Below are 16,853 nucleotides of genomic sequence, written 5' to 3' on the forward strand. Positions count from 1 at the left end.
GCCATCAGGGCCAAATCTGGCTGACCATGTCTTACTCATCAACTTTTAACTACTTAATCACTGATGAATGCAACCGAGCAGTGACTGGGCCACATGGCCAAACCTATTCTAGCTGCTCTGCATCCCAAGTGTATTGTGGTGACGGGGGTATCTCAACTCTGTTACTCTTTAGGCGCAAGGTATATCTGAGGTCTGTGCCCACATCACATTAGCATACAATAAAAGCCTGGGCACACCAAGCATGTGGTCAGGTGACTCTAGCAGGTGATACGTGGCACCATTGATGCCTACCTTTATAGTGTCCGCAGCCCACACAATAGCCAAATAAGTAGTTCATTTAAGTTGCTTAGTTACACCAGGACACTCCCTATGCCAGCTCTCAGGCTCAGGCATCCTACCTGACTTCTCCATTGCCCTTTGGTGCCTCCTTACTAGGAGGAAGTGTTAACCAAGTGTTTCTTAAGCCATTCAAGTGTGCGCGCAGGGGTTCAGGAGGTGAGACTTGAAAGTAAGTGTATAACAGAGGTTTATTACTGGTGCAGAACCAGACCACCTAAATCTTCCTCCTGCTTTTGTAATGTGGAATGAGACAACCCAATTTTGTCCAAGTTCTCATTAGAGAAACATGTTACATTAGAGGAAAAATCTCAAAATGTGTCTGGTACCGTTGCTAATCTAACACTTGTTTTATTCATAAATATTTTATGTACATAATGGAGATTTAATAAAGAAACCGTAGGCTATGAATGTCATTTATTAAAGAAATATACCCATTTGATTATGCACATTTTTGCTAGCTATGTGATAAAACCTAAACGGATTGATTTTGCCTCAAACGTAGTCCCAGCTTTCACATGTAAAAGTCGAGGATCATTTTTCATTTTATAAACACAAGAAAATGGCATGAAATAGGTTAGGTCCATATTTTCTCCAGGAAGAGTACTGTGTGCCCTAATCACTAATATACAGAAGCGCAATTCGTTGTAATGACTTGCGTTGAAAAACCTGCGTTGTAAAAGTACTGCGTGGTAAAAGTTGCGTCGTAAAGGATGTTTCCCCTAGTGCTTGTCAGTGGAGCAGGGCAGCCACGTTTGTATATTAATTGGACTCGCCAGCCACTAGATGATGGGCCATCCACAGGTGAGCATTGAAGATTCTGTCAGCCCATCTAGGGACATACAAAAGGCCTTTTGTTGGGTTCTCCCTTCAATGCTGAGAGATCCTGCAATGCAGGGACGGCAGAGGCTTGTGGCCCACCAATTGTGCTCTGTTTTACGCTTTATCGCCTGCTCTCCCCACCGTGCTTGCGGAAGCCATTAGCAGAGCCTTAGACCGCGCGGCAGGCTTCTTCCTGCCTCGCGGAACGTGCTGCTGCGCTGTCAGCCTATCCGGCATGTCCCAGCTCAGCCTGTTAGACTTCAATTATCAGCTTGGTCGTGGGATTAGTAGCTGTGATCTCTTCCTGCTGAATTCAGGCCTGTACCTTCTTACTGCTCCATTTTCTGATTTTTCTAAACTGCTGTGTACGTGGCTGAGTTGGAAATGAGGCGCTACGGCAAAACCAAGCTAAACCTGGCAGCTTCTGAGCTCACGACGGGGGAGACACAAACATGCAGCTTAGAAGTGCATCTAGTGCTAGCAACAACCCTGCAGCTTGGACAAAATAAAAACAAAGCACAGACTGACAGCTCAGAAATAAATCAATGTCTACACCTTCAATCAGGTTTTCAAGCAAAGCAAAATTCACAGCTTCAGTTTGGAAACTCATTGTAAGTAAGTCGTACACTGGCAGATCATGGACTCAATGCGGGAGAAAGCACAGAACTACAGCTCATAGTTTCAACCACAAATCTACAACCTTCCATTTCAAAACCTGTAGTTCAGGGAATTGACCAGTGTGAGCAACGGGCTAGCCACTCGGAGCTTCAGCCAAACAAGACACAGACGAGAAGTTCAATGGCTCAACCCTTCAAAGCTCCGCGGCCTAAAGGGCAGAGTCTGTCAGTGCAGACAACATATCTACAGCTCAGAGCCTGACACCAAGAAGGCCTCCATAGACCAATATCTCAGAAACTCAGTTAAAGCACATCAAGAAACCAGTAACACAAAGACCCATCCAAAATGAGAACTGGGTTTGCAGTCGCTGTAGACTCAGCATTAGTGAATCACTAACCAGGTACTCCAGATCAACTTGAAGACACTTATCATTTAGACTGATCCAGAGAGAGGCAAATACTTGCAGCTGGAGACTTAAGACAAGGGATTTCACACACAGAGAATTTACAGGCAACTGATGTGAGGTTCTGTTGGACCTGGCCATTTTTGCTGGGTTATCCCAGAACCGTTCGCCTTCCTCTTGTATTTTCTGTGGCCAGTTTTTGTTGGGGGACCACTGCTCATCAGTGCTACGGTGCATGTGATCTCTCTTGTAATCTTGATACAAATAATCTACACCTGTTTGGCATAATTAATCTATCTGTAAGTCCCTTGTGCAGTGGTATCCTATATACCCTGGGCCTGTAAATTAGATGTTACTAGTGGGCCTGCATCGCTGCTTGTGCCACCACAGAAGTAGCCTTTCAAACTTGTCTCAGGCTACTGCGCTGCGGGGACTGCGTGTGCAGTTTACTGCCACAGTGACGTGGCATTTAAAGTGTTTGCCAAGTCTGAAACTCCCCTTTTACTACATATTGGTCACTGCTAAGATGGAAACTAGGTAGCCCTATCGGCAGGGCGTTGTGTAGGTAAAAGGTAGGACCTGGGCCTTTGTAGTGGCATGTCCTGGTAGTGGCAAACATCCTATTTGCTTTCTACCTGCTGCGAGGCTGCTCCTCTCATAGGTTTACATTGGGAATTCCCTGATATGTGTTTCAGTAGTAATTTCTGATATGAAAGGGGTAGACGGCCATGTTCTTTATGTTTGGAATAGTGGTAATAAATCCCGCTTATTGGTGAAAGTGGATTTGTTATTACTATTTTTGAAATGCCACTTTTAGAAGTGGGCTTTTCTGTGTGCAGAGTGCAGGGGAACCGAGGCCTGTGCAGGCTGTGTGCTGTGGATCAGTCGATAGCGATATAGGGCGGTCTGTGGTATTTTCATAGTGAAGATTTGGGGATTTAGGAGCTTTGCTCCTACACCTACTATTTCTGACTTATGTATCGCACTAAGGCATTTTGTGCCCTAATGTTATGAATATTGTCATTTACACTTGGCAATGATAGGATGACAAGCCTCCTTTTCAGAAACTACATATTATGTACAATGGTGTTATGGTTATAACATGTGCAACTTATTAGTACTTGCATTATTGCACTAAAGGTGTTATGACAATTGCCTAGTTGGCAAGGTGAATTATGATCTATGTATGGATATGACGATTGCCTAGTGGCAAAGTGATTGATGTGATTTTGGTATAGGGTGCTTTATATACAGTGTAAGTGATATTTATATATAACCTTGCGTGGAGTCTCTTTTGTGGTGTGCCTAATGTGTCACTGGTGTGTACGTGTGTTGCACACATGCTTTACACATTGCCTCTGGGATAAGCCTGACTGCTCTGCCAAGCTACCAAGGCTGTGATCACTGGTTATCTTGGGTGTGTAACTCCCTTGCCCTGACTAGAGTGGTGGGTTCGGCCTGGTTTAGGTGCATACCCTAGGCAACCAGAAATTCAATTTCTAACAGGTTCACAGAAAAGGAAGACCTTGTTAGCTAACAGTTTTGTCTATGAAAAGTGCACTTGATGGGCTGAGTTAGGTCACTGCCCTAACTTGAAGGGGTTGTCAAGTCGACCACCAGAACACTGTATCACCTGTTTTAAAAGCTAGAGAACAGTTGGAATGGCCCGTCAGAACTTAGCAAATCCTTGGAATTTACTGACAGGCCCATAAATCCCTTAAAAGATTTAGGACGCCTTGTAGGGCTGGGAACTATGAGTACGGCCCAGGAACGCCTTGGAGGCCTCCTGTATCCCTTTAAAGGACATTTGAACTCTTTTAATATGAGTGGAAATAATTTGTAGGACCAGAAAACCCTTTACATTTGCACTTACTAGGAATATGTAATATTCCATGCCAATCCCGTGAAACACCTGTAATTCTATGTCTATGCAGCTTGGTCCGTGGAATCCTTAGTAGGCTTTCACGACAGTTGATAGGACATGGATATGGTTTTTATGGTCCATAATGTTTAGATTTATCAAAAAACTATTCTTAAGATCTGGGAACCCTTCGAAAGACCTAGGCAATTTTGAACGGTCTGGGATGTTCTGAACTATTATAAAAAAGGAGTGAACTCAACATCTTCCTAAAATGGGCAATACTGAAAAGATATGATGTAGACTTAATTTTTCCTTTCTGGGCCTTGCAGACTGGATGCAGGGTTCATAGGCAGTTTACTGATGGGAAGTTTTGTGGGCTTCAACAGTTTGTTTTGGCCGATTGTTGAACGAGATTACACAATTAAAGTTCAGTTGAAACCGAGCATTTTTCAGGATTGGGACATTTTGTAATTTTCTAACATCCATTAAAAGGCTGGGTTTATTTGAATTTAGAAAAACAAATGTGTGTTGAGATAGGAGCAGAGTGTTCTTTCTAGAGTTTCGCCAGAGAGTGAAGGGCAAATCAAGGTCACCCACACAGCCACTTCTCTGCGGTTTGGGTGCAATGGGTTCCATAACCCTAAAAACATGAAGCATTTGCTCCAGACAAAAGAATGGATGTTTTGGTGCACATGCTCCCCCCTCTCACCCTCACCCTCTCTGCCTCCACACCACCACCAGCTCCTGCAGAAGGCCAGCACTTTGAGTGGCTAATTACTCAGTCCTCTTTCAGTAACTTTGTATTTAGCTTCAGTGTTCTCTATTTTATAACACTGAAGTTTTGCTTTCTCCGTTAGGGTGGAGGGTTGTGCCTTCGTCCATAAACCCATGTCTACCCTTCTCACACAGCGATGCAGTTCTTTGTGTCCCACAAGTTCTGCATCCACTCCAGCTGCCGAAAGCCATCATTACATTTGCAATTATCCTACCTCCAGAGTTTTTGTGAACAGTCTGGAGGCGAAAATGTCAGACTTAAATATTATACTTTCTCTCCAGCTTTGTTTGAGGATATAATTTTCTGCCATCCTGCTTTTCCTGAAATGATTACTCTAGTCGGATGAAAGCATTAGGTTTTGGATGCATTAAGTGTGTCTTTGTGGTGTGGGCGGGAGAGAGGCAATGCACCACTGAGGTAAATATTTCTTTCATATGAAAGTGTAAGACAATTATTTACGAGTGAGTAGTTAATGCTGTGGAATACGCAGTTCATGTACAAACTGTGGGTGAAAGAAATTATATATTTTTTCCCTAAAATAGCATGCGTATTTTGTACAAGAATTATGGATTTTACACATGCTATGCGAGAGGATCATCCGCGTGAACAATGTGACTTTCACAAATGCTTTTCATTGCAAGAGCCCTCCTTTTACCATCTTTTTGCGTGAATACATGCTCCTGCTCACTCTTCCCTCATGAATACCCATCACCACAAAACATTCTTTCTTGAAACCACTCCCCTTTGAGGATAAAGCCATATGGTCAGAGTAAGTTCCCTCCTGCCCATCCTTGCCAAAACCATAGAAAAATACGTAAACTCAGTGACCACTGAGTTTGTAGAAACCAACAAACTCCTACACACGAGCAAATCTGGCTTCCGTGCAAATTTCAGCACGGAGACGGCCTTACTCGAGATCTCAGAATCTATCAAAGAGACCCTCAATGTAGGCGGGAGAGCGGCTCTGATCCTGTTGGATTTATCGGCAGCTTTCGACACCGTGCCCCATGGCCGACTCCTACATAGATTGGGGAGTGTGGCCTCGGCCGCACGGTGTTGAAATGTTTCTCCTCCTTTTTGGAGGAAAGAAGCCAGGGGGTCTGGTCCCCCACTTTTGCGGCCCGCAACCCCCCCTTGAAAGTTCGAGTACATCAGGGTTCTATCCCGAGCCTGTTGCAGTTTAATTTGTATTTGGCCCCCCTAGCCCTTCTGGCGGAAGCCTGTGGTGCAACAATTATATCCTACGCTGACAATATTCAGCAGTTGTTCACCTGTAAAAAGGGCGAGGATCTTGACGGAGAGAAGATCAATAAGTGCCTAAGGGAAGTTTTTGCCTGGTTGGGACTTAACCAGCTGCAATGCAATCTGGAGAAATCCGAAGTTTTTCTTTTCGGCTCATTCATCCAAGATGCATGGAAACAATGGTGGCTGTCCAATATGTCACCCCCTCAGGCATCAGCAGGAGTGGTGTAAAATCTAGGAGTAAAGATGGACAATTCTCTTGCCACGAAATCCCAAGTTCAGTCGGTAGCAGGTCCCTGCTATGGCGTTCTGAAAATGCTTCGAAAATTTCTTTCCCTCCTGTCACGACAGGAGGGAAAGATATTTCCGAAGCATTTTTCACTACTCCTGCTGATGCCTGAGGGGGTGACATATTGGACAGCCACCATCGTCTTTCAGAAGCTCTCATCACTTCCAGACTGGATTATGTAAATGTCCTATAACTAGACTTCCTGGAATGTTTGCTAAATAAACTCCAGGTTATCCAAAATGTGGCAGCTAGGGCCATTCTTATGTTGGGTCCTAGAGTTCGGATTTCCTCCCACCTGAAGAACTGACATTGGCTACTCTTTCACAGCAGAATCTATTTCAAGGCTCTGGTGTTGGTCTTTAAAGCGCTACATGGCACATGGGCACATTACATCAGGAAACGGGTGACTTTAAGATCGTCACACCAACATCTGATTAATGTGCCCAAATCGCTCGCTCTTGCAGGTGCAGCCGGCCCGCATTTGGAATGGGATGCCGGTAACACTCCAACCTATTGTTCTTTCGGAAACAACTTAAAACTTGGCTGTTCCAACAATAATCTGTGGGTTGAGTCGCAGTAGAAGGTCACGCCTCTGCCTGCCTCCATTCGGTGAGTGTTGCCACTTACCAGCCACAGTGTTGACACTGCAGGTCCGGGGCTTCACATGATCACCCACAGGTACAACGGGAGCTACAAGGTACTGCTTCTCCCCCAATCTGCCGGGAGATCGGAGACCCCTGCCCTGTTCTGCTTTTCCTGGGATCCGTACCATCACTTTACCACCTAATATAGGCACACGGCATGACTGACAGATGGATGAGCCCATAGGGATCTGCACATGATCACCTCAATTCTGAGACAGACAACCGTGAGTGTACAGCTGCAGAGAAAGTGACGACACAAAAAAACACTAGAAAAAATTATCTTTAAACCACCCTTGGCACTTTTATGTACACCTTATTTTCTTTAGCACAGTAGGCATCAATGTGCTGTATTAAAGATTTTGAGACCTTTGTTTTGCCTTGCTGCCTCCCCAGTACTGCTAAGTACCATGCATCAGGTGTTAGACTAATGCATTTAGCTTGGTGGTCCGAATTACTGCACTAAAATGCGAAGTCACGCATTTATAGTGCTTCCTTGCACCACCCGCGTGGACGCAGATAACCAAGGGGACGAGGGCGTTACCTAGCACTCATTATTGAGTAAGTAGCGCATATTCCTCGCTGCTCTGGAGTGTGTGACTGCAGCTCTAAGTATGTTTTCATCAGGTCAGGAGTGTCGGTCATACAGCCCGACCGCTGGGTGTCAGCTTCAACATTCATATATCACAGCTTTGCTGCTGAGACTCAGCCTGGGCTGGCTGCAGCGGCATTCACATGACATGGTGTCTCATAGTCGTTGAATGTCACTCATAATTACACTGAAATTATGAAAATGTCACACATAAGAAATCTGAAACCTTGGCAGCTATGCTCCTCCCCCACCGTATTGAACTAAAAAGTGTAGTCTTCTAAAACATCAAACACCGCTGTTCATTAACCTGTCTTCCCTGGAGACAAACATTTTCATGCCAGTAGTTTGCCTTATTTTTCTCCAGATTTTCTGTATAAACATTTTGGAGAGACAGAGAGAAACAGAGAAGTAGATTTTCCAACTCACACCTTCCACTGTGTGTCACAGGATATCTTCTCCCTTCACACAGTCTCCCGGTTAAACAGCACACAATGGGCACACAGCTGGAAACTTCAGCAGGGAGCAAGTTTTCATCTAATTGTTTGGAGGCTCTGTGCAGCCGATGTCCATTATAGTGTGTGAAACCTTCCCAGGACATCAGCAGCAGCCTCAGAATCTTTGTTTTTAGGTGGAGCCTGGGTAGCACATGCGCTGCTCTGCAAGGCATGCTGTATCCAGAATATGTGCTTCAAGTACCTCCCATCTTGTCTATTGGTTCCTATTAGTGCCCTTCATAAAGGCCTGTATTTGTGTGGTGAAAATGCTTAACAGTTCCTCATTTTGGACCTTTGTAACCTCCCATGAGGACTGCCCCTGTTACATGTATAATTTCACGTTTCATTATAGCGCCTGATAAATTGTCTAAGAGCAGTTCACACAAGGGAGTGCTCTGGGCTTTCACTCCTCTGAGCTTTAAACAGGGCCATAATTCTTATCTCTTCTAATTTGCTGCTTATTGTGAAGACTGAGATCAAACGTCAGACGTGGCTGAGAATGCGTGTTTACTTTTCTTAAGCTACATATGCCCCAGTCCTCTTCCTCCCGCCCACGCCCACGCCTCCTAGGGATCTGCTGCCTCGCTGTACTTTTGCTTTTGTTTGTGAAGCTGAGCCTTGCACTCTGCTTGTGTTGCTCCTTTTGCCCGTCCCTTACATCTCTTCCCTCATCTTATTCCCAACCCACCGCGTCCCAGCTCTTTCCACCTGCCCTCATATCAGTTTCTTCTCTCTCCCCCTGCATACGCTCGTCCCACTTTTTTTGGTTGCTTTAGGACGAACTGTTTAAGCAGTGTATGAACATACCCGAGAAGAGTCTCATAAAAAAGCTCTGTTTTTCATAAATGTGATGTCCCTTACCCTGCACATAGTCATGGATGTTCAGAACTGTTCAGTAGTGAAATCTGTAATTACATTTGTTAGACTGAAGCAAAGAAAAAATACAGGCTTCTATCTCATCCAAGATGGCTTCTCCTGTCCAGTGCTTAGTTTCTTTTCTCTGTTCACACTAATAGGACTTCCTCAAGCTGATCCTTTTCTCCACTTGAAGGCAGCTTGTGTAGTATACAGTGGTTTCTGCTTCAGAATGGCGACTCCTGCAGGGCTGGGGTTCCACAAGATGGGACTGGAAGATATACTGCTTCAGGTAACAGTTGGAAAGGAAGTGGAGATAAATGGTTTTGTCCCCGCCCTACTCCAATTGCGTGCTTCTAGGCAACCCAACTTGAAGGTGTCCCCAGGCCACACCTTCTGACCTTCCCACAGCAGTTCTCCCCCTCTTGCCCCTGCAGTGGGTTCTAGTGAGTTGCTGTGACCTGTGCCCCAACCAAGGAGGAAATAAACAAGGGGGGGTGGAGGGGGCGATAATAACATTGGAATCGGTGACTGCAAGTTTCAAAGTTTTCATTGTCACAGTGTAAGGTCCCAAGACTTCGGCTGTGGGCTTAGCTTTAGCATCACCACCCCAGGAGCAGGTAGGCTTTATAGCATATTATGTCCCTGCCCGTCGAAGCACCTCCTCGTGCCCCTCATGCACCATGTCATCTGGACGTCAACAAGTCTTTACAGCAGGTATAACTAATATGTAAGCCTTTTGTTCCAGAACCTCTCCTATCCCTCAATAGGAAACTCAGCCAAGTCTTTGTGATACAATCTTCCATTGCAAATCCCTGCACTGCTCTGTATTTTGCTTATCTCTTTGTGGGGTTTGGTGCAGTTGAAGGACAGCAAGTATTGGTCCCTTGTTAGGTTTGTGTATTGCATTACACATGTAATTCCACAGCCAACAAGAAGGCTCCTAAAGCACTTGGCATGCAATGTTGTATGTGTCAAAATGGACTAATGAATGCATTGTTTAATGAAGGGTTGTGCTCAATAGTGTCATTTATCTATTCCAAAGTGTAGCCTTAGGACAGACAAACTAAATAAAGCAAGACAGAGTGGTCACAAAGTGGCCAAATTGGTTTTATTCACTACCACACACTTTAGCACCACCTTATAAAGTTTACCAGTGAAGCGCTACTTTTGTTTTCACGACATTTCTTTCTACAACATTTTTTCCCTGGTTGGGGGGAAGTGCACCATTCCTGGAGGTACTACAATACCTGGTTGATTCATACAATGAAAAATGTTTAATGTGATCCTTATTAGCTATTTTGCTTATTGTTATTTATAACATGTGTACTGCAGCTCTGTGTTCAGGGATGTGGCATTTTTAAGCCATACTGCTTACGTTTTGTAAGGATATAAGCAATGGACATTGAAACGGGTCCCTTCCGGGCCCTTTAGTCATGTCCTTAACTTTTGAGACAAAAACACTCATTGATTTCTGAACAATTCGTATAAGAGCTTTACGTTAATTATGATGTTGCTGCTTACATTCCACATGCTTAACTTAATCTTGCATTCCCTATAAGTGCTTTTTCCAGGATGTTACTTTTTTTTCAGCCATATTATTACTGTTGTCTCCCCTTCCTCATAAACTATTTCCAATTTTCTGGTTCTCCAGTGCCACAAGGTCATACGAACGGCAATAGCGCTATGCAAGTATCATTACTTCACTGCATACAAAAACCCCAAAAAATTGTCATTTTCAACGCCAAACTTTCACAAAGGAGAAACCAATTGCATTGCAAATGCTTGTTTTGGTGTCGTCGGGAGGAAGTGAATTCGAAGTGCCTCAGGCTGTGCTCGGCACTAAGCCTCACCCCTCTAAGGCCCTGCTCACCTCCCCATCAAGGGAAAATACATTTTCCTTAAATTGGTAGGTCTTGAAAAGGAGGCAGAAAGGAAAAGAGTGTGAGAGAAATAGACTGATAGGAGGAGTAAAAAGGGAAAAGAGGCAGAGAAGAGAGAAAGACAAGTAACTGAAATGAAAGAGACAAAAGATGGGAAAGAGTTTCAGGAAAGTGGCAAAAATAGGTATGAGTGAAAAAGAGGTGGGGATAAGGTGAAAAGGGAGGGAAAGAGTGGAGAAAAGGGAAAGGGAGAGAGCAAAACCCAAGAAGTGTTGTGCGCCTATAATGTGCATTTTGAATAGATCCACACACATTTAAATAACATATTCAAAAATCAGAGAAACATACAAGAAGTGGTGCTTGGAATGCCTGAATATCAGCCATTGGTAAATACCTGAGACTTCCGCCTGGTTCATTGTTTTTTGCCCACCCGGCTTCCCAAGATTAGACCCAGCCACACAGCCACAATCTTTAAAGGGACTGAAGACCGAAGCGCAGCTTTAAAATGGGATTCCAATGTTAGCACATTCCAAAGTTTGGAATGCTGGAATGTTTTGCTGACGGCACAGGACTAGTTGGCAAACTATTCCCTTGATCTGGCTCTCACAGGTTGGAAGAGCCATCGGAGATATAAATCAATCATTGGCACCTGTAACATAAGCTTTTCTCCAAAGCGAATGCATTTATTGAGGTATTCAGCTCCCAGGGTCGGGTGAATGTCCTTAGTTTTTGAGGTGCTGCTTTTTTGGAACTCACAAGCGACATGCTCATTGTTGGCAGCTAAAACTTCACAGGAGGTTTAGAGTGGATACCCCAACGCCCAGAGCCTGTGTGCCCCATTTCAGGAAGAGAAAATAGTTTGTAACTTAGATATAGAATTAATACTAACCTTACTCTACAAGAACTTTATTGTTGGTCCTTACCAAGGACAGATCTGGGAAATGAAAGCCCTAAAACAGTCAGACCTACAAGCTCGACGCTCCTGTGGAAGGTTTTAGGGTGCTGCAATCCAAAATACCTTTGTGATAGTGAAGGTCAAACATTACATTTTAAAGCACATTTTTACAAATATACTGACCATAAGCCTCAAGTTCTACTGGTGATTCTGACAGGCAGCAAATGAACTATTCAAACACTTTAGTTTGCCACAGTTCCTAGAAACTCAGTCTCGCGGTAGCAGGAAATCTTGCATTTACCAACAAGAACATTACAGGCTTGATATAAACAATAGATGGAAAACAGTCAAATATGTCTCTACCAAAAACAGCAGTGCCCATCTTATGCACTGTGCCAAGCTGCAACAAAAAGGGCAGTTTTCAGTCATGCACTGAGCATCTTCGCACACAGTAAGGGGCCATCACCAGCAGCAAGCAGTTCCCTCTTCTCTACAGTCCTGGGTGTTTGAGGGTTGCTGCAGAAATATAGGAGATGCTTATATTTGAAAGTGCGCTGCGCTTTGTGGACAAAACATGGCCAAAGGGGAACCTTGGTGATGAGGGCAGAGAGACATGTTTGGAGCACAAGGTTATCAGTTGTGTGAAATTCTACACTGCCCCCTTTGAACTGGATTTCCAAAATGATTTTTTAATAGACTTCTAATATATTAGCTCATTGTTAAATAAATTGTTCTGAAAATATACTGCTGTGAAACCATATTTCAAAGATGTCTTCTATAAGGAAGTGCAAGTACGATGGGTCCAGTTTCGGATCCACAAAAGTTGCACAGCCAATGTTTGGATTAAATCCAATGAATTAAGTTTTATTTTCAATCATCTTATCTTCTTCGATTTATATCATTTCATTTTAACCATGTTTTCGTTCATTCAATTCATTTTATTCAATCTGTTTGTTTTCCCATTTTGAATAACACTCAGAAGCGTGGGGTTCATTCCATGTCACGGTTTATTATTTGTAGTCCAATGCATTTCGAGAGGAAACCTCCCTTCGTCAGGGACATCTACAATTGTAAACACATGTGTTATTTTAAATAATCTATATCGAGATAACAGTGTCATCATGTTACCATTTAAAAGTTATTAAAAACATGTCCATTGAAATATCTTGTCCGTTGTCATATTTTTTACTCTAACGTGAAACATGTTCAAACGGGATGCTAGAGTCACTATTCTTACACACAGTATGCTGGTCGGTCTCCCAAGTTTAAACTCTGTTATTTTTACGAAGGAATCCCACTATTAGCTCTAATCTAGTTTGTCATTATATACACACTCATGTGTGGAGTTTGCGCTTACCGTGACATTTAGATCCATCAAATTGTAAAAAAAGGGGGGGGGGCGTCCCCGTTCATCCTTTCCTACGTGAAAAACGTCTCAATTTTCTTAGCGCACCTTAGCAGTCAACTTCTTCGTTCTAGAGAGCTAGCTCTAAACACTCTCCCACTTTGCATTTTAATGTGTTCCCGCCCTCCTTAACGGTCAACAGGTGATATGCTGCACATAAGTTAACCTCTTCAATCCTCACAATGAAGAATTCCTCAATCTACCAGAATGCATCATTCCTGTGTGCTTTGATCCCCGTTAAACGTTAGCTAAAATCATGCGATTATTATTAATACACTTGTATAACATTTCATCTTTAGTATTCGCTTGGCTGCTTATATGTTAAAAACTTCAAACACAACCGTAATGCCTGCGAATATCAAAAATAGGCAAACCTCTTTAACGTGGCATGTAATTCTTCCCATGCGGTCAGTGGACCTTCTGTGTGCTTAGAGTCTTTTTCTGTCATTATCATTCTCAACATTACTTCATTATTATATTTTCTCGGTGGGTGCAATCTCATTGTTCGAGACGAAAAGTTCATATTCATGAGTTCACAGTAGTATGAGATGCACACCTTCAAATTCTTTTTCCATTTTTGAGTTTGTCCCATTTATATCGAAACACCTTCAACGTTGTGGCGTGCATGAACTTTCTTCGCGCTCGTCTCATTGCGCTGTAACAATATATGCAAGTATGATGGGTCCAGTTTCGGATCCACAAAAGTTGCACAGCCAATGTTTGGATTAAATCCAATGAATTAAGTTTTATTTTCAATCATCTTATCTTCTTCGATTTATATCATTTCATTTTAACCATGTTTTCGTTCATTCAATTCATTTTATTCAATCTGTTTGTTTTCCCATTTTGAATAACACTCAGAAGCTTGGGGTTCATTCCATGTCACGGTTTATTATTTGTAGTCCAATGCATTTCGAGAGGAAACCTCCCTTCGTCAGGGACATCTACAATTGTAAACACATGTGTTATTTTAAATAATCTATATCGAGATAACAGTGTCATCATGTTACCATTTAAAAGTTATTAAAAACATGTCCATTGAAATATCTTGTCCGTTGTCATATTTTTTACTCTAACGTGAAACATGTTCAAACGGGATGCTAGAGTCACTATTCTTACACACAGTATGCTGGTCGGTCTCCCAAGTTTAAACTCTGTTATTTTTACGAAGGAATCCCACTATTAGCTCTAATCTAGTTTGTCATTATATACACACTCATGTGTGGAGTTTGCGCTTACCGTGACATTTAGATCCATCAAATTGTAAAAAAAGGGGGGGGGGCGTCCCCGTTCATCCTTTCCTACGTGAAAAACGTCTCCATTTTCTTAGCGCACCTTAGCAGTCAACTTCTTCGTTCTAGAGAGCTAGCTCTAAACACTCTCCCACTTTGCATTTTAATGTGTTCCCGCCCTCCTTAACGGTCAACAGGTGATATGCTGCACATAAGTTAACCTCTTCAATCCTCACAATAAAGAATTCCTTAATCTACCAGAATGCATCATTCCTGTGTGCTTTGATCCCCGTTAAACGTTAGCTAAAATCATGCGATTATTATTAATACACTTGTATAACATTTCATCTTTAGTATTCGACTTGGCTGCTTATATGTTAAAAACTTCAAACACAACCGTAATGCCTGCGAATATCAAAAATAGGTAAATCTCTTTAACGTGGCATGTAATTCTTCCCATGCGGTCAGTGGACCTTCTGTGTGCTTAGAGTCTTTTTCTGTCATTATCATTCTCAACATTACTTCATTATTATATTTTCTCGGTGGGTGCAATCTCATTGTTCGAGACGAAAAGTTCATATTCATGAGTTCACAGTAGTATGAGATGCACACCTTCAAATTCTTTTTCCATTTTTGAGTTTGTCCCATTTATATCGAAACACCTTCAACGTTGTGGCGTGCATGAACTTTCTTCGCGCTCGTCTCATTGCGCTGTAACAATATATGCAAGCACGATGGGTCCAGTTTCGGATCCACAAAAGTTGCACAGCCAATGTTTGGATTAAATCCAATGAATTAAGTTTTATTTTCAATCATCTTATCTTCTTCGATTTATATCATTTCATTTTAACCATGTTTTCGTTCATTCAATTCATTTTATTCAATCTGTTTGTTTTCCCATTTTGAATAACACTCAGAAGCGTGGGGTTCATTCCATGTCACGGTTTATTATTTGTAGTCCAATGCATTTCGAGAGGAAACCTCCCTTCGCCAGGGACATCTACAATTGTAAACACATGTGTTATTTTAAATAATCTATATCGAGATAACAGTGTCATCATGTTACCATTTAAAAGTTATTAAAAACATGTCCATTGAAATATCTTGTCCGTTGTCATATTTTTTACTCTAACGTGAAACATGTTCAAACGGGATGCTAGAGTCACTATTCTTACACACAGTATGCTGGTCGGTCTCCCAAGTTTAAACTCTGTTATTTTTACGAAGGAATCCCACTATTAGCTCTAATCTAGTTTGTCATTATATACACACTCATGTGTGGAGTTTGCGCTTACCGTGACATTTAGATGATGACGTCTCGAACAATGAGATTGCACCCACCGAGAAAATATAATAATGAAGTAATGTTGAGAATGATAATGACAGAAAAAGACTCTAAGCACACAGAAGGTCCACTGACCGCATGGGAAGAATTACATGCCACGTTAAAGAGATTTACCTATTTTTGATATTCGCAGGCATTACGGTTGTGTTTGAAGTTTTTAACATATAAGCAGCCAAGTCGAATACTAAAGATGAAATGTTATACAAGTGTATTAATAATAATCGCATGATTTTAGCTAACGTTTAACGGGGATCAAAGCACACAGGAATGATGCATTCTGGTAGATTAAGGAATTCTTTATTGTGAGGATTGAAGAGGTTAACTTATGTGCAGCATATCACCTGTTGACCGTTAAGGAGGGCGGGAACACATTAAAATGCAAAGTGGGAGAGTGTTTAGAGCTAGCTCTCTAGAACGAAGAAGTTGACTGCTAAGGTGCGCTAAGAAAATGGAGACGTTTTTCACGTAGGAAAGGATGAACGGGGACGCTCCCCCCCCTTTTTTTACAATTTGATGGATCTAAATGTCACGGTAAGCGCAAACTCCACACATGAGTGTGTATATAATGACAAACTAGATTAGAGCTAATAGTGGGATTCCTTCGTAAAAATAACAGAGTTTAAACTTGGGAGACCGACCAGCATACTGTGTGTAAGAATAGTGACTCTAGCATCCCGTTTGAACATGTTTCACGTTAGAGTAAAAAATATGACAACGGACAAGATATTTCAATGGACATGTTTTTAATAACTTTTAAATGGTAACATGATGACACTGTTATCTCGATATAGATTATTTAAAATAACACATGTGTTTACAATTGTTGATGTCCCTGACGAAGGGAGGTTTCCTCTCGAAATGCATTGGACTACAAATAATAAACCGTGACATGGAATGAACCCCACGCTTCTGAGTGTTATTCAAAATAGGAAAACAAACAGATTGAATAAAATGAATTGAATGAACGAAAACATGGTTAAAATGAAATGATATAAATCGAAGAAGATAAGATGATTGAAAATAAAACTTAATTCATTGGATTTAATCCAAACATTGGCTGTGCAACTTTTGTGGATCCGAAACTGGACCCATCGTACTTGCATATATTGTTACAGCGCAATGAGACGAGCGCGAAGAAAGTTCATGCACGCCACAACGTTGAAGG

At 42.3% G+C, this 16,853-nt stretch overlaps 1 protein-coding gene across 2 annotated transcripts in view; it reads left to right on the forward strand.

Moving 5' to 3' along the window:
* The window catches only part of ASTN2 (astrotactin 2), a 2,581,355-nt gene that overhangs the window by 1,243,577 nt on the left and 1,320,925 nt on the right, over positions 1-16,853 (forward strand). The window lies entirely within an intron of this gene.

Source organism: Lissotriton vulgaris, chromosome 5 (assembly GCF_964263255.1).
Source record: "Lissotriton vulgaris chromosome 5, aLisVul1.2, whole genome shotgun sequence".
NCBI classification, from domain to species: Eukaryota; Metazoa; Chordata; class Amphibia; order Caudata; family Salamandridae; genus Lissotriton; species Lissotriton vulgaris.